Here is a 12,269-nt window from a genome sequence, read left to right as displayed (position 1 = left end):
CGAGCAGTAAGGCTTTATCAGAGGGTAGTGGTTTAAAAAAAAAAGAAAATGTATTCCAGTTTGGTGATACAAGTTACAATCCAGTTACAGCAATACATGTTATCCAATATACCATTTGCGCATGGATAACATTTTTTCAATTGCGTATCACAGATTATAGCAAGAATATGATGAGATAACTATTCATGAGAAGAGAACCATAACTTCCACGAAAGAAAAATATAAAAATAAGAAAACAAGAAACATTGCAGAACCAGTGCAGTGCGTCATTACACATTAAGTCATAGGCCATCATCTGAAATGTGAAATATCAATCGAGAAATAACTTGTACGCTCCAGCGTTATTCATACAAAGATTAGGACTCTATATCACATTTGGATTTGCCAGCAAATAGCAGCAAGCGGGGCCCAAAAGTCTTTTGGTCTAGAGGCCTCAGGTAGTTCTTCGGCATAGGTGGCTAACTGCTCTTTACAATAAACAAGTTCTTTCAAACACTGTCTTTTTTGGCGCAGTTTTCCCACCCCAATGTTTAGCAACTAAAGGTTTTGACAATAGCACAGTGACAGCGACAATTCGCCTATTACAGGGCTTTAATTTTTTTACAAGCCCTAACAGGCAAATCTCAGGCGAGGATTTCACAGTTTCGCCTATGATCGCCGTAAGTGTACAAGTGACATTTGTCCAGAAACTGTTGATGGGGCTGCACGTCCAGGTAAGATGCACAAAGTCTTCCTCATCTACCCCACTTCTTGCACACTTAGCATCTTCACGCAACCCCTCTCTTCAACCTCATCAGCGTATAATACATTTGGTGCAAAAACTTGAAATTAATTATACGAAGATTACAGTTTGCCGTGAGACGACCAGTCAGCGCGCAACATGCCACCCAGTCTTCCCAGGTTAATGGCCTGTCCAATCGCTCATTCCAGTTAGCGAAAGAGGTGGAGCTTTGTATCTCCTTTTCCCTTTGAGAAGCATTGTATAGCCTAGTGATAAGATTAGTTGAATCCCCCACTGATATCGCTATTTGTATGGCTTTCGGCATTTTTGGCTCCTCTGGTAATCCTGAGTCAAGCGCCCTTACAGCCATACGCAGCCTGGTGTAGATCAAACCCTGCATAGCTGTACACCGAGTTCTGGTCGTGAAGGCATTTAATTATAGGAATTTACCATCAGGGTACATATCCCTTATTTTTTTAATACCTACACCTGACATACTTAATGCCCCCTTCTCGTGTGTCACCGAGATGTCCAGCGATCGGCATAGCTGGCGCTTATAAGTTCTCAACTTCAGCACGAGTTCCTAGAGCTCTCCACGCAGTGCATGCAACTGTGTCAAACTCATTCTTTTTTTTTTAAACTCTTTATTAACAATCATCGACTCCAATCAGGAAATAGAGTACAGTATAATCAAGCAGACTGTTCAATCAGGTACATTGAATTGTTGTCACCGTATAACAGTCATTGAGACAAATCAAGGATTGCATGTCTTCGGAGGTCGGTTGCAGTGGTGGGGTACCGATGTCATCTCTATAATGGTTCCACTGCCCCCATATCCGGGACCACTTCCTAGGGCATCCGTGGGCCACATAAACAGTTTTCTCACAGAACATACTCCAATCCATGTTAGTCTTTAAGTCTTAGCGATGGAGGGGCAACTGCCCCCCAGGCTTGGGCTATGTTCCTCTTGGCCACCATAAAACCAAGCGTGGCCCATGGGCTCCCACACATTAAGCAAGCACCTACGTGCCTCCAGGGGCAGGTGGACTCCCAAGACTGCCCCCATTACTCGGTGTACCTCCCTCCAATAGGGCTGAACAATTGGACATTTCCAGATTATATGTAGGAACGTGCCCAGCTGCCCACACCGCCTGCGACAGTCCCCCGTGGGTGTCCTGCCCTTCAACACCAGTCTAGGTCCAGTCATGTATATTCTATGCAGGATTTTAAGTTGGACCAGGCGGAGTTTGGCAGAGATACCCACCACTCTAGGGGAGGACACTGCCTCCTGCCAGTCCTCATCATCTAGTTAGATCCCATCCGCCATCCATTTTTTCCGGAGCTGTGAGAGGGGGTCATCCATATTATGTATTAGTTTATTATAAATCAAGGAGATCGATTTCTCAGGGAGGTGCCCGTCTAATACCCTAGATTCCAATGGGGAGGACTCAGGGGGGGGAGGAACCCACAGGGATGGCCGATCGCAAGGCGTGTCGTATTTGTATGTAGCAAAAGCGTTCTGTGTTGTCTAGTTCATGTTGTTCTTGTAGGGATGCGAACGTTTTAATGTCTCCCTTGTCCCACATGTCCTGGATACGCGAGATGCCTATCATATCCCATTTGTCGAAACCCTTCGTTTGCCATAGGTTTCCCAATTTCGCAGACCCCCAAAGGGGGGTGGCCAGTGTCAATTTACCCTCCCAGCCCAGAGATCTGGTGGCGGCACGCTAGACGAACACTGAGTGCCCTGTGGGACCGGTTAGAGCTGGGCGGACTGGTTTAGAATATAGAATTCTGTTATAATTACCCCCCGGAAGTAGCCACCTGTCCATTCTATAGCCAGGGTCGTCAGGGGTGCCATAGGTGCCATGATTGATGGCGGCCAGGTGGGCGGCCCAGTAGTACTTCTTAATGTCGGGAAGGGCGATTCCTGCGTCATACCACTTTAGAGTCAGTTTACTAAAGGCTATTTGCGGTGGCCCATCCCACAGAAGCTCCCACTGAAGTCGTTCAATTTCTTTGAAATAGGTGGCGGGAACGGCCTCTAATGAGTTCTGCAGGGCATAGAGGAAGCGGGGGAGGTACATCATTTTAAATAGGGACATTGGGAGAGTTCGCCAACTTGCGATGTCTTTCTGCAAGCGGCGGAGGGGGGGGGGAAGGAGATAGTGATTGTAACAGAGTACACGATTCAACGATACGAAGATCCCTAAATACCTGAAACCTGATGTACTGATTTGAATTGGGCAGTTGGAGGGCAGGGCGGGCACTCCGCCATGAAGTGGATACAGGTGAGACTTGGTCCAGTTGATTTTAAATCCAGAATACCTCCCAATGATTGCCAATATGTCCATTAGGACAATTAAAGATCTTCGGGGGTTGGCGAGATATAGTAGGATATCATCGGCGTACAGAGATATCCTGTCTTCCCAGTCCGCCGACCAGTCGGATCCAAGCCGCTAGTGGCTCTAGTGCAGGAGTCTCCAACCGGTCGATCGCGAGCTGCCGGCAGCTCGCCGACCCCCTGGGAGTAGCTCGCGCCAGTATCTAATAAGGCTTCATTCTCAGCATTCATTTATTATCACGTGGGTGTCTTTTGCCCGCCCTCACCCAAACCGGCTGCTCAGAATGGCTGAACTGAGCTTAGATGGGGCGGGGCAGGGTGGGCCAAAGAACGTGACATTCTTCCTGCACTCTGCACAGTCAGGCTCCTTTTCCAGGCTGGCACAGCGCTTGTTATCTGCCGCTGATCCTCACCGAGAAGCTGCATAGGTAGGCAAGCCATTGTTCTAGTACCCGCATATTCAGTAAAAGAGGCTCAGTGCAGGCAAAGCCCTTTGATTATAGCGTCGGCTGCCACGCGCTTTAAATTAACCTTCAATAATAAAACGCGGTGGCAGCCAACGTTTAAAATCCAAGGTCCTTGCCTTCACTGGGCCACTACCGCGTTTTACATTGCCTTCCACAGTAAAGTGCGGTGGCAGACAACGTTAAAATTCAAGGTCCTTGCCTGCGCTGAGCCGCTTTAAAGTGACTACTCCGCGCTTTAGGTTTGCATGCGCGTTAGTCAGTGAAAACGGCTCAGTGCATGCAAGGCCCTTTGTTTTCAACGTCGGCTGCCACCGTGCTTTACATCTGTGTTCAAAAGTAAATCGCGGTGGCAGTGGAGGTCAAAATCAAAGGGCCTTGCATTCACTGAACTTCTACCGTGCTGTACATCGCGACACACTCTCTTGTTTCATTTTGACCGAGCCTAGGGAGGCAAAGTAGTATCTCCCTTTCATGTGAGATTCCTTTAAGATGTAATATGTTATTTTGCGCCGTTGTTTTCATAGTGGCCATTTTGGTTTGGAATTTGTCTCCCTGCTTGCCAAAACCCACATGGTGAAACAGATCCAGAGGAGGACATTGCCCTAATGGAGGCTCGGGGTAGTTCGTTCAACTAATCAGACTATCAGAAATACCCTTCTCTCGCGGTTTAAATAACCTCTGGTCTCTGTTGAGCAGCGCTGCAAGAATAACCCAAAAGAATGCATCATTATAGCTATGGGTCCCAATTCTTCCCTTTACACTGGACTGGACTTTGCGCAGAGGACTCTGCTTGCGACGTCAGCATTAGTGATATAATTTTGCATCTCCTTTCTGCGGACTCACATCACTCATCATCCTGAACTGCAAGTTTCCCCACTCCAGCATGGCAGGCACCCAGAACAGCTCTGTAGTCCTTCTTTGTCGCTGTGTTGGTGTCTGTCTCCCTCTGTGCGGTCAGGCTGAACCTACAGTTTGCAGGGAGTGCTGCTGCTACTTAGTCTCCACCAGTGGTTCTGACTGTTTGATTTTAATGTCGGCTGCCACCGTGCTTTACATCTGCCTCCCACAGTAAAGAGTGGTGGCAGCCGAGGTTAAAATCAAAGGGTCTTGAATACACCGAGTCACTTTCACTGATTGCCAAACGAAGGGAGATATAAAGCACGATGTTGGTGAACAGACAACTGTGTATTTTCTGAGAACGGACTTTGCGAGTCGAGCCATGTGTTCTAGCACTGAGTGAAGTGCTTTTTCAGAGAGAGTTGAGCATTGGCATGGTGGAAAAAGGACAGTTTTTTTCCTAAAGGTTTGCAAAAAAACGCAGAGTGCGCATGGCCTTTCTGGGAGGTTTGAAGGGTGGGTAGGAGCTACATTACTCCTAATGCAAAGGAGATATTTACCATGAATGAAAATGATTCCTATGTGGATGCCATGGATTTATCCAGAATACTCGAGGAACCGAGGGAAACACCTGGCCAATTACGTAAAAAAAGCAACAACATTGGCATCTGCTAACAAGCCCTAAGAGTCAATGCGTTTTATAGTCATGCTGTAGAAAACTACACAAAACCACTAATACTGTCAACATTTAAAAGTAATGCTTCGTTTAGAGTGCCCAGTGTTTAAATGTGGTTTTATAATAATATTTAAGTAATGGGGGATCCAGACTTACAGGCAAAACTGGTACCATGAAACAATACAAGTATTGAGGGCTAGGCTGCACAGTGGTGCCTCTGCTTACTATGTAACCACAGTATGAGCTCCAAAGAAATTCGGCTTAAAATCACTGAAGCTGGGTGTGAGCCGCTCTCGCTCGGAAAAATGTGCGCGTTGCGTTGGCCTTTAGTAGCTCACAAACATTTTCACTGATCAGAAATAGCTCTCACTGCAGACAAGGTTGGAGACCCCTGCTCTAGTGCCAAGGCAAATAGGAGGGGGGAGAGCGGGCAACCCTGACGGGTGCCTCGGCTCAAGGCGAAGGTTTCTGATTGTTTGTTATTGACGACTACCTTTGCTAGTGGCATCGCCTACAGAAGGCTAACCCAGCCAATGAAGTCTGGGCCAAATCCCAGCTTTTGGAGTACTGCGAAGAGATAGGGCCATTCAACCATATCGAACGCCATCGTAGCGTCTAAAGAAACCAAAATCGCCGGTTCACGTATCGTGTTTGCTCTCCTAAGTACCCTGTGGACTCGGCGGAGGTTTAGTGCAGTGTTCCGGCGTGGAATAAAGCCTGACTGGTCAGGGTGTATGAGAGTTGATATGACCATGACCAGGCGAATTTCGAGAATCTTCGCAAGGATTTTCGGTTCAGAGTTAAGAAGAGAAATGGGCCGATACGAAGTACAGTCGGTCTTCGACTTGCCCTCTTTATGGATTACGACAATGTTAGCTATGTGCTGGTCTAGTGGAAGTTCCCCCAGCTCCCTACTCTCCTCAAACATGGCTTTAAGGTGCGCTGATAGATTATCCGGACAGAGTTTATATAATTCTATGGGTATACCATTAGGATCAGAGGCTTTTTCCAGATTGAAGTGATCTAATGGCACGGGCAATTTCATCCGTGGTTAGAGAGCTGTCCAGGAGTTGCCTGTCCGCCAAGGTAAGGGTGGGCAATGTGATATCATTTAGTAGGTCATGGAGTCCGCCTCTGTATAGGGGGTGCCCGCTCTATAAACTGCCTCAAAGTGTGCAGCAAAACGGGAACCTATATCTTGGGGGTCTAGACCTATGTCGGTGGTTGATGCATCATGGAGGACCGGGACCAATCTACACGCCCACTCCCGCTTATCCAACCAAGCTATCAATTTTCCCGCCTTGTCGCCCAAAGTCATGAAGTCGCCCAAGCTTTTCCTGTTCCAGGGTATGGGCTGCGTCAGTAACAAGTGCTTTATATTCAGACTGCTTAAGCTGCAGTAAATGGAGCGATTCAGGGGAGTCACTGTTTACCAGCTCCTCCTCCAGCCGAAGGATGTCAGTTTCCATGTCAGTCACTGCTTTTTGCTGTTCTTTTTTATGGCCCGATATTAAAGACAGAGCTTCCCCCCCTGATCACCGTTTTAAAGGCCTCCCTGAGTGTTTGGCAAGAAGACACAGTGCCCACATTATCCGTAAAGTAGTTGTCTGTGGCGATCAGGAGGTCTTTACGTATTTTGGGATTGCGGAGGTGCCAGGGGTTGATAGGGGCGATTTGACCTACCCGCATGTGATCTAGGAGTAGATGAGCCCAAACCGGTGAATGCCATTACAAAAATGGGGTAACCCATGGTTAAAGGACCTGGGTGTAATATTGATACCAAAAACAGTGGTCCTTGACCAATAATCAATATATCTGAGCCATATGCTTCGCTTAGTTAAATAATTTTCTAATCCTGAGCTTGAAAACAGAAAACAAAGCTCGCAATACTCAATATATAGTTCAATCTAACAAAGGACAACATCCAAAACACTGTGAAATAATATACATACGTTTATTTTTTGCCAATTCGCAATATTGATAGGACAGTACGAGGTTGCTCCAAGGAGAACGTGCATCAAAAGAAGGTGATTAAAGGGTGAGTGAGTGAGACAAGAAATGGGAGGTACATAGTAATAAGAACATTCAATCAAATTTAGGCAATGAGGATCGGTTGTAATTCACCGTCCAAAATCCAAGAAACCTGGTCACATTCATTAAATACAGAATTATGTTAGTATATTTCATAAAATGACCCCATTAATGGTCTTGCACGAGAAACTGAATATGTGTCCCAGGTAGTAAAGAGTGAGCGTCGACATTTCGACCCGTCTTGATGGCCTTAGGGATTTTTAAGCCTTGGCCTTGCGGGTCTTCATCAGGACCAAAGAGGGGGCAACCTGACTGGAAGGTGGTCTAACTCAAACACCTGCAACATTAAAACAAGGGGGTGTAAGGATATTGTCCTAATTAAAACATGAATAAAAACGGGGGTATGTCGTAATTGATCACATACCTAATCAAATTCAAAGGACTTATATCACAGGAAGGAATCCCGACTTCCAATGGATGGAGGGATTGGTGTCACAGATCAATCAAATTCGATCTGTGTGAGAAGAATAATACTGATATTAAAGACAGAGCTTCCCCCCTGATCACAGTTTTAAAGGCCTCCCAGAGTGTTTGGCAAGAGGACACAGTGCCCACATTATCCGTAAGGTAGTTGTCTGTGGCGATCAGGAGGTCTTTACGTATTTTGGGATTGCGGAGGTGCCAGGGGTTGATAGGGGCGATTTGACCTACCCGCATGTGATCTAGGAGTAGATGAGCCCAAACCGGTGAATGGTCAGAGATGCCTCTAGCTAAGTGACGGACCTCCCGGATGTGCGATGCTTGAGAGCTACGTACAAGGATATGGTCAAGGCAGGAGAAACTGTGATGGGCCCTAGAGTGGAATGTGTATTGCTTTGTTTCGGGGTTGAAAGTGCGCCAGGTGTCTATTAGGCCCATGGCTTCAAGGAAGTCTGGTAACCCATGGGAAGAGGGACCTAATTTCCGAGGGGGATGTCGGTCGATCGCCCCAGAGCACACTGAGTTAAAGTCCCCCCCCCCCCCCCCCCAACATCAACAGACCCTCCGGTAGGGAGAGAACCGCATTATGGAGGTCCTGGAACGTGGTCGATTGAAGGCCAGGTGGGTTGTAGGTGGAAACCAGGATGAGGATCCGCCCCTCCCAGGAGCCAGATATGCCCACATAGAGACCCCTGTTGTCAGTCCAAGTGGAGTTAATGCGAATGTGTTCCTAACCATGATGCCCACCCCTCTGGAGCCAGTCACGAATCCCGCGTGAGCGGCTAGTTTGTATCTGTATCGAATTATTGCCTTACAGGTGTGCCTCATAAGGTGGGTTTCCTGAAGGAGTACAACATCCGGGCCATGCCTCCTGATATACTGCAGGACTACACTCCGTTTAATCTTGTCCCCCAGCCCGTTGACATTCCAGCTTATTAGTTTAATGCTTTTCCCCCAATGTGTGGGTGTTAAAGCCATAGTGAGCGGTTTGCACCTTTTGAATGCCCATGCATCGATGATAAAACATAACAGTAAAATACAGTAAAACGTGATAAAACATAACAGTAAAATACCCCTCACCCCACCAATATCCTTGCCAACAACCCCCCTCCCTGCTTCCCTGCCCTCTTGACTTAGAACTGCCCATCACAAACTGGCAGAGTGTCTGTCATCCAATATATGAACACTAGAAAATAACTAAAGATAGAAAAGAGGAGGAAGGCCAACACTCCGTCCCCCCCACCCCTAAAATTGCAGGTCAAGTGTCATAATTAGCTTCCCTGATGCACTACTGTTCTAGGCAAGATTATGTCCAACTATGGGGCCTCACGGACCCCGGCACCTTAGTGTGTCCACGTGGACATCTAGGGCATCCCTCAGAGTTCACTCTTGGTCTTGCAAACCTTGTTCCTCGCCCCCGGTCCTCCCTCCGGGGCCATCGATGGGTCGACTGTCTAGCCAGTCCGAGGCCACCTCCGGATCATCGAAAAACCAGGCCCTGCCCCCAACCTCTAACCGGAGGCAGGCCGGGAACACCATGGCGTACTTCAGTCCTTTGTCTCTAAGTTTCTTCTTGACGGCCAGAAATTATTTGCGTTGTCTCTGAACCATTTGCGTGAAATCTGGAAAAAAGGAAAGGGTGGCATTCTCATATTGCAAAGGGGGTGCGAACCGAGCACTTTGCAGGATAGCGTCCCGGTCTCTAAAATTTAGGACTCGGGCTACCAAGGGGCGCGGAGGTGCGCCGGGCTTAGGTCGCCCACCTGGGATTCTGTGCGCACTTTCAATTGTGAAGAACTTCCCAAGACCCTTAGGTTGAGGTGGTTTAGGATGAGGTCCTCGACGAACAGGTCAGGAGCCGGCCCTTTTTCGGGCACCCCCCGGACGCGGATATTATTGCGTCTGGATCATCCTTCGTAATCATCTAGTTTGCGTTCGGCTGTTGCACAGAAAGATTTGAGATCCTGCACTTCTTGCTGGAGCTGCGACACGTCGTAATAGGGACCATGGACACCAAGGGCACTGTGACCAGGGAAGCCCTCTAAGGGCTGCAGCACATGTTGTGCCACCCTTAGGGGAGAAAAACACCCCCCCCCCCCATCCTTTTATTTTTTGCAGCCTACGTGTTTTGGTGCAGAGGAAAGTGAAGAGTCGACATGGCACGCATACCTGTGTGCCATGCCAGCAACCCTCTGCTTATGGTATAGTTAAGGCACCCCTCTAGCTGGGTGAACTATACCACTGGTGAGGGTACAGTTGCATGAGCAATGTACCCATCTCCTACAGTGTCCAAGTCCATTCTTCGACATTTTAATGCTTGTTCCCCTTGTCACTGTTTTCCTATATTCTTCTGGTTGATTCTTTCTTCCTTTCTCCTCGTTGCTCTGATTGCGAGTCTCATAGTGGACAAATAGGCACCAGGTTTGCAAAATAAGTGTTGATGCCCTCCACTTGCTTCAGTTAAGAACTGGTGCCCTCTTTTCACTCGCTCATTATCATTTAAGGCGCCCCTCCCTCTTTCAGGAAGTGCCTCTTTCACGGTCTCTTCGCCTGCATCTTTGTCCCTGTGTTTTCAATAGCTTCCAGTAACCTATGTTTCATTGAGATAACCCCACCATGATCCTCGCTTTCTTACTTTGCCCCCTCTGTCTGTCTCCACCACCCCCTGAGCGCTCCCAGTTCATCCTTTCTCATTCTGCCTTTTTACATAACGGCCGCACTGCGCCCATTCCAGGAACCGTACCATATGTGTGCATCTGCATTACTAGAAAAACAGCCAACAATCGTCGTATGTGGTGGGAATTGTTGGCCGCAGTTTTTATTACTTATTACATAATCACACTTGTACAACTCCCCCTGACACCCCTTGGAGGCCGGGGTCATAAATCGGTGTCACACATTATTACAAATGTGATGTCACGCATTGTCAGCTGGACATCATAAATCATGGGCCATAAATCATTATGCATCATAAATCATTCTGCCACAATTGTGTTGCCATAAATCACTCTGCCTGATCCCCATAAATCAGCAGCCCTAAATCATGGGTCATAAATCACCCTGTCACAATCTGTCATCATTCGGCTGTCATAAATCATTCTGCATGAGCATCATAAATCATCAGCCATAAATCATCGGCTGGCCATAAACCACTGGTTTGTCTTTTTGCTCATTTGCAACTCCTAGGGTCGTAAATCACCCTGACAGCTCATAGATTGTTCTTTGTTGTTTACCACGCCCCTTTGCGTGTGGGGGGTAGCCTTTTCCCTGGAGTTAGGCCCCCAACTCGCTACCTTGTTAGTCTCTTTTGTGCCCCACCTTCTGGCGGGGGCTGGGCTGCGAGCACCGTCTCAGTTTTCTACCCCGATTTCGTCAGGCGCACTCACCCTGCCGTGCGGCATCCCAAAGTGAGTGGCCCTCCTTCTACACACCGCCCTGTTGGTGTGCTCCCATACAATACCAATACACTTGTTGTTTCCGCAGTTTAGATTTGCAATCTCTATGCGCTCTTGTTGCGCGGGGGCAGTTCTCACCCGGAGTTAGGCCTCAACTCGCTACCTTGTTAAGACTGTTTTGTGCCCTGCCGCCTGGCAGGGGCTGGGCTGCGAGCGCCGTCTCCGTTACCTGCCCCAGTTGTTGGCCAACTCACCCTGCCGTGCGGCATCCCAAAGTGAGTGGCCCTATTCACACACACTGTCTATCGGTGTGTCTCCATATCCAACCCTTGTACCCGTAGTTCCTTTGGTTTTCGTCAGCACTGCTCCCTAGATGTGGGTGGGTGGGATTCGAAAGTCGTTGGCGCCGCTCCCCCAGCTCCCATGATATGCAAGTGGGCTGCCACAGGGGGGAGCGTCGTCTTATATCTCCCCTTCCTATTGTTCTTGGAAGGGAGAGGGCGGGGGCCTCAGGGCATTCCGCCCTGCGGCGCTTCCCGCTGGTGAGAACCAGTTCCGTTCCTTGTCGGGCTCTGGCGGCCAATATGGCGCCGGCCCTCAAGCCCCCTGCGGGGGCGGCCTCTGCAAATCCTGACTCTTTGGCGGCTGTTAACTTTAGTGATCTTTCAGTGTTTGGACGTCTGCTCGGGTTTATTGCATAGAAAAGCAACAGCCCTCTCTGCGGGACTCCCTTTTGTGCCTTCTGTCCCCTTACACTGTGGACGCTGCCCGTCTCCGTCCACGCTCCCTCATAAGTCCCTTCTGATGCAGGAAGTAAGCCCACACATCTGTCCGCCATTGTTGTGGGCGCTCGCTTCTTTGATCTGTGGAAGCCTCCCTCACACACTTGCTCACCTTCTTGTTAAAGGGTCCTAATTGGCATGGCAGGCTCTGTTGTCATGGATTATGAGACGGCACACTTGTTTGCAGCCGCCTCTCCCCCCCAGTGGTGCGACCGTTCTGAGACCGGGCCTGGCCGGGGGGGGGGGGGGAGCACACTTCTCCCCTTGATCTGACTTTATGGCAGATGCTAGGTGCTGGCGTGAGACCAGACGTGCGCCCGCACACCTCCGGACAAGAAAATCCGAGGACGATGTCACGAGTAGGCCACCTTTGCCATGACGTCAGAAGTATGTGATTGTGATTGCATTCAATGGAAATACTATGGGAGAGGCTAGGCTTTGCAAAGTTATTCATGTATCTAAAATTGTGTGTATCTCTAAGGAGCCATCTTGTAGTGTATGTTGTGGAGACACTCGCAATGTTATTTTTGTGCCTT

The sequence above is a fragment of the Triturus cristatus genome, chromosome 2_2, assembly GCF_964204655.1.
Source record: "Triturus cristatus chromosome 2_2, aTriCri1.1, whole genome shotgun sequence".
NCBI lineage: Eukaryota > Metazoa > Chordata > Amphibia > Caudata > Salamandridae > Triturus > Triturus cristatus.
Note: the sequence above shows the minus strand (reverse complement) of the source record.